The 11,109-nt window shown below is 41.6% G+C and overlaps 1 protein-coding gene across 2 annotated transcripts in view; it reads right to left on the reverse strand.

Moving 5' to 3' along the window:
* The window catches only part of LOC128209199 (extracellular tyrosine-protein kinase PKDCC-like), a 39,458-nt gene extending 35,603 nt beyond the window's left edge, over positions 1-3,855 (reverse strand). Inside the window, exon 1 of one of the 2 annotated variants that reach the window (XM_052913130.1) lies at positions 3,634-3,855. The gene's annotated coding sequence lies outside the window, so the exon portion shown is untranslated. Of the gene's footprint in view, positions 1-3,564 lie in introns of both variants that reach the window. The other variant, XM_052913128.1, reaches the window with a different exon arrangement.
* Positions 3,856-11,109: the final 7,254 nt, after the last annotated feature.

Genomic DNA, 11,109 nt, shown 5'->3' on the forward strand with positions numbered 1-11,109 from the left:
TTGTGTTCATGATTAGCTTGTATGGTACGCTTGTGTGATACGCTTGTGAATTCATGGTTCGCTTGTGCAATGTGCGGTATGCTTGTGTGTTACGTGATACGCTTCCGTGGTACGCAATACGCAAAAAAACTAAATCACAAACTTATATGTGCAGTATTTGGTATGCATTCGCAAATTTTTAATTTAAGACCTTATAATTAGAGCATTTTCAGTACACATGGGCAATTTTCGGGGGAGGGGGCGGTCGCTCCCTAAATGAACGGTTGATCTTGTATGAATTAAATGTAACCTCTAACTGTAGAATTGCGGAAAAAAACAGGCGTATAATACACTTTGTTTTCCGGCTTTTAAAGGCAAAATGACCTAACATTTCAACCATTATATTACCTCTACATTAAACGCTTTGACGCATAATTATCCAATTAATTATTAAGACATGCAATTACACTAATGAGAAATTTCTGTAAAATATTTCTTATGTCAGTAAGGTTTATACAGACATACCTGTTTTATTTCTGTGTATCGTCCGCGCGCGTCTTAATTTCAATTTCGAGGTGTATACAAAAGAAACAAAAAATAAGAAGAAATCGCTTTCAATTGATAAAAAATTCCTATATTTATTTTGACTGACGTTGTTGACGGCCGGTGCCCAAAGCAACATTTATAAATTGCTTATCTTCAGTTTCATGTTAGCATTTGGATTTTTAATGGAAAAACACACTTGTGTAACATTAAAGCCATACATTATTTAGATATCATTTATTTTCAACGCCAAACAATCCCAAGTGTCGTTAGCGATAAGCGAGTTTATATATATAGATAGTATATATTATATAAACATGCACTAATATACGAATATAGGTTATTAAAATCCATTACGATATCAACTTTATAAACTAGAATGGAAGCTATCAGTTCATTTTGCTAGAAGACAAACTATGTTATGAGATCGTTTTCTTACTTTTTGAATATTGTCTGGATTTATTTTCCACTTGATGTATTCGTGATTCATTAAATACTTCACAGCTATGTATAAAACATACCCATACATAAATGATTCCAGAACATAGTATTATCTATATATTGTCATAGTTAATGACCACATTGTAAACAGGTTAGTGATGTATCTTGATGTGTTATCTTTGTTTAATAAAGTTCATTCATCATCATCATCATCATCATCATTATTATTATTATTATTATTATTATTATTATTATTATTATTATTATTATTATTATCATTATTATTATTATTACAGTTTTTATAATTATAATCATAATTGTTATAATAATATAATAATAATAATAATAATAATAATAATAATAATAATAATAATAATAATAATAATACTTAAAACTTATTTATTATTATTATTATTATTATTATTATTATTATTATTATTATTGTTGTTGTTGTTGTTGTTGTTGTTGTTGTTGTTGTTGTTGTTATCAATTTTGAAAAATGATTCGACATCAAACGTTATTCAAAATACTAGTAAAATCATTTATTTAATATTCCAGCTTTTTATATATATTTAAAATTCATAATTATTTTTATTATATATAGTTTGTATATATTTCGTATATGTAATGAATTCCGAACATTGTGAATAAACGATTAACTATGTACAAGTCGATTCTATATCTGTCAGCCAGTCTGTCAGTCAGTGTGTCTGTCAGGCTGTCTTTCTGGCTGTCGCTCTGTTGGTCGGTCGGTCGGTCGGTCTGGCTGTCGGTTTGTATGGCTGGCTGGTTGGCTGGCTGGACGCCCACACAAATGGGTATATATTTGGTACTTTTTTCTTCATACCTTATAGAACATATTTTGTTAGGTAGCGCTTGTTGGTTAGTGCTAGTAGGGCATAAGTGGGTACATTTTTATATTAAATGGGAGTAATGGGAAAGAGCTTAACAAAAGTCGATATGTGCGAACGTCCGCCCGTCCGACCGACCGACCGGACGGACGGAAGGACGGACGACTGATTCTACATCAAACGTAATTTAACATACTAAAAAATCATAAATTTAATATTCCAGTTTTTATATTTATGTTGAGTACATAAACTAATATTTCCATAGTTTGTATGTAACTCGTATATATTATTAAATACGTCTATTGTGAATTAACGTAAAACAATGTACAGGTTATTTTTTCTGTCTCTCCGTTTGTCTGTCTGTCTGTCTGTCTGTGTTTATGTCTGTCTGCACGTCTGTCCGTCTTTTTTGTTGGTAGCTAGGTTTTAATAATAAGAAATGACGATAAACATAAAAAATAAACAGTGTGTCCTAGCAGAGATGTCTGGTTCGTAACAGACACATTGACTGTGGAGTTCGCAAATCTTTTAAAATGATAATTTTGACATTTATACCGCCATTAAAATCTAAAAGCACTATAAATCTTCTGGCTTTATCAAAATTCCTTCCAACATTTACACTTTCTACTGCGTACATTTATTTTAAGAACATAACTTTGTGTCTGCATTTAAATGTGCAAAAAAAAAATCTTAAAATTCGTGGTGAGCACATACGCTCACACAATAATTATTTTCGCAAAACAATCTGTCTTAATACATTTTTTTTTTTTTGGGGGGGGGATAATAAAAAAATATCTAACACAATGAGTTTCTTTCATTTTTTAAGAAAACATTATCACATATGTTCATAATGTATAAAACATTAACTTTATAACGAAATCAATTATATATAAGACCCGTGTACATGAAAAAAAACGTTTTTAAATTGTATACAGTCTTTTGTAGGAAAATTAGTCAACCCCTTGCAATTAACAATAGCATAGAATTTTCTTATTATATAAAAGAGAAAAGAAAAAGAATGTCGTCCTCTCCAAGTTTGACACTAATTTATTTCACTTTTTTTCCACTTGACACTTGGTTTAATGTAATATTTCAAATGTATTAATGCTTGTCAAATGTTTCTTTTTGCAATTTCCCATACGCAAAAAATGCTCCCTTTAACACATATCAGCGGTATTTATGATAACGTTTACCGTAGCCATATCTTGTATTAATGTTTCACCTGAGTTTAAGGGCATTTTTAGTCATGGGCCGTACGTGTACAATTGTTTTTAAATATTTAATGTCGTAACCGATGTCTCATCGATGAATTCATATTTTCAAGTGCAAATTACATGGAATAACACTGACAAATATTAAAACAAATAAGCGTTAATGCATTTTCCATGTTCTCGATTCTTAAATAAAAAGATGATGAATGACAGACATTCATGAATAATATAGCAAACATGGTTTAATACACTATGGTATACACTTTGTAAGCCTTGCTGTTTAAGTGTATTTAAAAGCATGCATGCCAGACGTAAAATGCATGTATTTATAATACTTTGGCTACATAATTAATCAAATAATGATGCACTTTTACACCGTTGTAACATATCTATATAAAATATATAAGTAGGATATAATGAAATCACTTGTATAGCAGTAAAATAAGAAAATAATACAACATGCAATACAATAAATAGTGTATCTTTAAACCATTACAAGCTGCAAATTAACAAAAAACATCGTATAAACACAAACCAACCTGTTCAATCAGAATTCCTTTGTATTAGCAATATCCAGAAGCAGAGAGGAAGTTATTTAAACATCTTACCTCCGTATTAAATCACCTCTCTCACACAAATAAGCCGCAGCAGACAGCGCAGTCACCACTAGTCACATTAACCGATTAGGGCCGTATTTTTTGGTTCTGCATTACGGGCGCCGGGTATTCATGCGCGCGGAAAACCAGAGACCGAGTTTGAAACCCGAGCCCAGCACCTCAATAAAGCCCACAGTGTTCTTCTGTCTACGTTTGGGGCTCCGAAACCACAAATACTATGAACGAATACTGTCTTTATTTACATCTGTATTGCCTCGCTTGAGTAGATTTCGTAACAATCGGTATTGTTCTTTCGAAAAAATATAACTTGAGACTGGCATGCACCTTGCATACCACTGGTAATAGCGGCGTTGAATCATCTCTCGCAGTATAGAAAACTTTTTGACGATGACTATAACTGTCGAATTATATTGTTCAAATTATATAATACTATTTTGACTTTTCATCGGTCAAATAATTGAAGCTCATATTTGTATTTCACATTTCTGAATGCCTACATCTCTGACTGAGCATGCATTTAACAATATGTATCACTTGAACAGTGTTTAATTCGTATATGTGTCCCTTTAAGACGCGTTATTTAACATCTTGTCAAATAAAGCAAGACGCGTGCTTTTCAATGTTCGTTTTGAAACTTATTTCAATGGACACCAAAGCCAATAAATGATGAACATGATGGACATCTTAACTCTATTTTTAAAATCAGTTTCAAGAAAGAAATTATTTAACCTTGCTCAACTGTATCTGGCAACATGTGTTCCAACTTTCATTTGAATGTCATCAACGGTTTTCGAGTTATGGGCAAGGTTTTAACCCCGTCGACACCGGCACTTAGGCTATCACAATACCTAGAATAAACAGGGATCTATATTTTTTTGGTAAATTCAAACATATTCAATATCAGAGAGAGCTATTTAAAGACATTCTAGACCAATGCTATTTTCTGGAAATAATGGAACAAGGATATTTTTTCACATTCTTTTAAAAAAACTTCTCAAAAGTAAAATAAACAATGTAAAAGAAGAGTATCTGGTATACAGTCGAACCCCGTTGGCTCGAACTCGCTTGGCTCGATTGGCTCGTTGGCTCAAACTGGACGTAGAAGACCGATTTCTTTAAACCGAAGGTAAGCATTCCCGCTTGGATCAAAGTTTCCCGAGGCTCGAGGTATTTTCGCCGGTCCCTGGGAGTTCGAAGCAACGGGGTTCGACTGTATATAATCGTTTCTTAATATCAGAGCACCGCAAGCGGATAACAACATTCGCCCGGTACTTCTCAGTCGACACGTGCGCTAAGTTTCATGTAAACATTTTATTGTTATGATCAAGGTTAGTTTATAAAGTGTTTTGCACAACGCCGATTGCGAATATATGAGATTTTCTTACAATTCCACGACATTTTTTGTCGATAAACAGACTAACTTTTATCCTAGACGTCACGCTGCGTGTAATACTGTATAGAGAAACACCCGCCAAATATACATGTTCATTGGCAGATTCAGGAAAGGGCCACACCCGTCACATATATATGTTCACGTGAAAAGTCAGGGAAGTGGGGCGCCCGTCACATATATGTTCACTGGCATATTCAGAAAAGGGCCACATCCGTCCCATATATATATATGTTCACGTGAAAAATCAGGGGAGGGGCGCGCCCGTCACATATACATGGTCACTAGCAAATTCTGGGAAGGCGCGCACCTGTCACATATACATGTTCACTATCAGATTCAGGAAAGAGGCGCGCCCGTCACATATATATGGTCACTAGCAGATTTAGGGGAGGGGCGCCCGTCACATATATATGTTCACTGGCAGATTCAGGAAAGAGGCGCGCCCGTCACATATATATGTTCACTGGCAGATTCAGGGAAGGGGCTCACCTGTCACATATAAATGTTCACTAGCAGATTCAGGGAAGGGGTGCACCCGTCACATAATATATGTTCACTGGAAGATTCAGGGAAGGCAGGCACCCGTCACATATATATGTTCACTTGCAGATTCAGGGAAGGCAGGCACCCGTCACATATATAATTATGTTCACTGGCAGATTCAGGGAAGGGGCGCACCCGTCACATATATATGTTCACTGGCAGATTTAGGGGAGGGGCGCGCCCGTCACATATATATGGTCACTAGCAGATTCAGGGAAGAGGCGCACCCGTCACATATACATGTTCACTAGCAGATTCAGGGAAGGGGTGCGCCCGTCACATGTATGTTCACAAGCAGATTCAGGGAAGAGGCGCACCCGTCACATATACATGGTCACTAGCAGATTCAGGGAAGGGGCGCGCCCGTCACATATATATATGTTCACTGGCAGATTTAGAGGAGGGGCGCGTCCGTCACATACATATGATCACTAGCAGATTCACGGAAGGAGCGCACCCCTCATATATATATATATATATATATATATATATATATGTTCACTGGCAGATTTAGGGGAGGGCGCGCCCGTCACATATATTTATGGTCACTAGCAGATTCAGGGAAGAGGCGCACCCGTCACATATACATGTTCCCTGGCAGAATCAGGGAAGGGGTGCGCCCGTCACATATACATGTTCACTGGCAGATTCAGGGAAGAGGTGCACCCGTCACATACACCTGTTCACTAGCAGATTCAGGGAAGAGGCGCACCCGTCACATATACATGTTCCCTGGCAGATTCAGGGAAGGGGTGCGCCCGTCACATATACAAGGTCACTAGCAGATTTAGGGAAGAGGCGCGCCCGTCACAAATACATGGTCACTGGCAGATTCAGGGAAGGGGCACGCCCGTCACATATACATGGTCACTAGCAGATTTAGGGGAGGGGCGCGCCCGTCACATATACATGTTCACTAGCATATCAGGGAAGAGACGCGCCCGTCACATATACATTGTCACTAGCAGATTCAGGGAAGGGGCACGCCCGTCACATATACATGTTAACTGGCAGATTTAGCGGAGGGACGCGCCCGTCACATATACATGTTAACTGGCAGATTCAGGGAAGAGGCGCACCCGTCACAGATACATTGTCACTAGCAGATTTTGCGGAGGGACGCGCCCGTCACATATACATGGTCACTAGCAGATTCAGGGAAGGGGCACGCCCGTCACATATACATTGTCACTAGCAGATTCAGGGAAGGGGCACGCCCGTCACATATACATGGTCACTAGCAGATTTTGCGGAGGGACGCGCCCGTCACATATACAAGTTAACTGGCAGATTCAGGGAAGAGGCGCACCCGTCACATAAACATTGTCTCTAGCAGATTCAGGGAGGGGGCGCGCCCGTCACAGATACATGGTCACTGGCAGAATTAGTGCATGGGCGCACCTGTCACATATACATGGTCACTAGCAGATTTAGGGGAGGGGCGTGCCCGTCACATATACATGTTCACTAGCATATAAGGGAAGAGACGCGCCCGTCACATATACATTGTCACTAGCAGATTCAGGGAAGGGACGCGCCCGTCACAAATACATGGTCACTGGCAGATTCAGGGAAGGGGCACGCCCGTCACATGTACATGGTCACTAGCAGATTTAGGGGAGGGGCGCGCCCGTCACATATACATGGTCACTGGCAGAATTAGTGCATGGGCGCACCTGTCACATATACATGGTCACTAGCAGATTCAGGGGAGGGGCGCGCCCGTCACATATACATGTTCACTAGCATATAAGGGAAGAGACGCGCCCGTCACATATACATTGTCACTAGCAGATTCAGGGAAGAGGCACGCCCGTCACATATACATGTTAACTGGCAGATTTAGGGAAGAGACGCGCCCGTCACATATACATGTTAACTGGCAGATTCAGGGAAGAGACGCACCCGTCACATAAACATTGTCTCTAGCAGATTCAGGGAGGGGGCGCGCCCGTCACAGATACATGGTCACTGGCAGAATTAGTGCATGGGCGCACCTGTCACATATACATGGTCACTAGCAGATTTAGGGGAGGGGCGCGCCCGTCACATATACATGTTCACTAGCATATAAGGGAAGAGACGCGCCCGTCACATATACATTGTCACTAGCAGATTCAGGGAAGGGACGCGCCCGTCACAAATACATGGTCACTGGCAGATTCAGGGAAGGGGCACGCCCGTCACATGTACATGGTCACTAGCAGATTTAGGGGAGGGGCGCGCCCGTCACATATACATGTTCACTAGCATATCAGGGAAGAGACGCGCCCGTCACATATACATTGTCACTAGCAGATTCAGGGAAGGGGCACGCCCGTCACATATACATGTTAACTGGCAGATTTAGCGGAGGGACGCGCCCGTCACATATACAAGTTAACTGGCAGATTCAGGGAAGAGACGCGCCCGTCACATGTACATGGTCACTAGCAGATTTAGGGGAGGGGCGCGCCCGTCACATATACATGGTCACTGGCAGAATTAGTGCATGGGCGCACCTGTCACATATACATGGTCACTAGCAGATTTAGGGGAGGGGCGCGCCCGTCACATATACATGTTCACTAGCATATAAGGGAAGAGACGCGCCCGTCACATATACATTGTCACTAGCAGATTCAGGGAAGGGACGCGCCCGTCACAAATACATGGTCACTGGCAGATTCAGGGAAGGGGCACGCCCGTCATATGTACATGGTCACTAGCAGATTTAGGGGAGGGGCGCGCCCGTCACATATACATGTTCACTAGCATATCAGGGAAGAGACGCGCCCGTCACATATACATTGTCACTAGCAGATTCAGGGAAGGGGCACGCCCGTCACATATACATGTTAACTGGCAGATTTAGCGGAGGGACGCGCCCGTCACATATACAAGTTAACTGGCAGATTCAGGGAAGAGACGCGCCCGTCACATATACATTGTCACTAGCAGATTCAGGGAGGGGCGCGCCCGTCACATAAACATTGTCTCTAGCAGATTCAGGGAGGGGGCGCGCCCGTCACAGATACATGATCACTGGCAGAATTAGTGCATGGGCGCACCTGTCACATATACATGGTCACTAGCAGATTTAGGGGAGGGGCGCGCCCGTCACATATACATGTTCACTAGCATATAAGGGAAGAGACGCGCCCGTCACATATACATTGTCACTAGCAGATTCAGGGAAGGGGCACGCCCGTCACATATACATGGTCACTAGCAGATTTTGCGGAGGGACGCGCCCGTCACATATACAAGTTAACTGGCAGATTCAGGGAAGAGGCGCACCCGTCACATAAACATTGTCTCTAGCAGATTCAGGGAGGGGGCGCGCCCGTCACAGATACATGATCACTGGCAGAATTAGTGCATGGGCGCACCTGTCACATATACATGGTCACTAGCAGATTTAGGGGAGGGGCGCGCCCGTCACATATACATGTTCACTAGCATATAAGGGAAGAGACGCGCCCGTCACATATACATTGTCACTAGCAGATTCAGGGAAGGGGCACGCCCGTCACATATACATGGTCACTAGCAGATTTTGGGGAGGGGCGCGCCCGTCACATATACATGTTCACTAGCATATCAGGGAAGAGACGCGCCCGTCACATATACATTGTCACTAGCAGATTCAGGGAAGGGGCACGCCCGTCACATATACATGTTAACTGGCAGATTTAGAGGAGGGACGCGCCCGTCACATATACATGTTAACTGGCAGATTCAGGGAAGAGGCGCACCCGTCACATAAACATTGTCTCTAGCAGATTCAGGGAGGGGGCGCGCCCGTCACAGATACATGGCCACTGGCAGAATTAGTGCATGGGCGCACCTGTCACATATACATGGTCACTAGCAGATTTAGGGGAGGGGCGTGCCCGTCACATATACATGTTCACTAGCATATAAGGGAAGAGACGCGCCCGTCACATATACATTGTCACTAGCAGATTCAGGGAAGGGACGCGCCCGTCACATATACATGTTAACTGGCAGATTTAGGGGAGGGGCGCGCCCGTCACAAATACATGTTAACTGGCAGATTTAGGGAAGAGGCGCGTCCGTCACAGATACATTGTCACTAGCAGATTCAGGGAAGAGGCGAGCCCGTCACATTTACTTGCTCACTAGCAGATTCAGGGAAGAGGCGCCCCCGTCACATATATATGGTCACTAGCAGATTCAGGGTAGAGGCGCGCCCGTCACATATACATGTTCACTGGCAGAATTAGTGCATGGGCGTAACCGTCACATATACATGTTCACTAGCAGATTCAGGGAAGGCAGGCATCCGTCACATATACATGTTCACTAAATTAAAGAGAACGGCGCGTTATGCCAGTTACACTCCTTGAAATTGCCCAAGTTAAATAGTGTGATAGAAGAGCGTCTATTGCCTATTTTGTTTAGGTTTCTTGAAGGCGGGGGAGGGGGCACGTCCGCCATTGCGCACTTAAAACGTCAAATCCTTGCGACGCCTATGCATGATGTACCTTTTTAATGCATTTCGTGGAGTGCAAGACCCAACAGACATGCCATGATGTTCTTTCCCTACTGTTAAAACGTAATCTTGATGTTCTTTCCCTACTGTTAAAACGTAATCTAATTATTGTATAGCATTTATGCCATGTCAATGTTTTACCATGCAACATTAAATAACAGGAACATCTTATAATTAAATGAGTGAAAGAGCTTTTATTTTGCTGTCCTGTTTTTTTTTTTCAGTTTGTTCGTCTGGTTTTTTTTCTGAAGAAAAAATCGTGGCATTTGTTAAAACTCTGTATATTTTACAATGGTTGTAAAGAAAGTTTTTATGACAAGTCACTTTTGTTGGCACGATGTTGCGAGCGTGTGGTCTTGTTTATGTGTGGAAAGCGAGTACCCAGAAAAAAACTCACTTGTCCGGCTTCGTGACCACATGCGCCCGTTGCCGGGAGTCGAACCCGTCCGTCCGGGACGCCTTGGTGTGAAGTTATTGCGCTACCACCGCGCTAGCCGGACACCGTGGCATAGCCTTGGTGTCGTCGGTGCTGTTGTTGCCGTCGGCAATTTTAAAAAAAAACAACGCAGGTTTTGAAAGTGAAGTATGTAAAAGTGACTCTTGCTGAAATTCTGGTAGAGTTATGCTTCTTGTTAATCCGAGGAGAAAAAAACAACAGATGAGCGCTGGCACCGAATGGGTTGCTCTTGTTGTTTTTTTCTCTTTTCTTCTCTGCTGACAGATGGGCACTTTGACCGAGACGGTTAGGTAGGGAAACTGGAGTGGTTTTGAAATAAAACAGCGTGGTGGAATAAAAACAGACATGGAATATATATTATGGATATTCTGTAACATAAACAGCATCCCAAATTATGCAATGTTTAAACATACTACAATAATTAGCTAGCTCTGTGTTGGTGTTTTTTCTCTAGGGGAACAAGTGCAGACATCGCTGGTTCCCATTAATACCATTCCACACACTATTGGAATTTGGTATTTGGGAACATAATTGTTAATTAAACATATTCTGTTACATTTTCATTGAAGGTCAGTG

The sequence above is a fragment of the Mya arenaria genome, chromosome 11, assembly GCF_026914265.1.
Source record: "Mya arenaria isolate MELC-2E11 chromosome 11, ASM2691426v1".
In the NCBI taxonomy this organism is placed as follows: Eukaryota; Metazoa; Mollusca; class Bivalvia; order Myida; family Myidae; genus Mya; species Mya arenaria.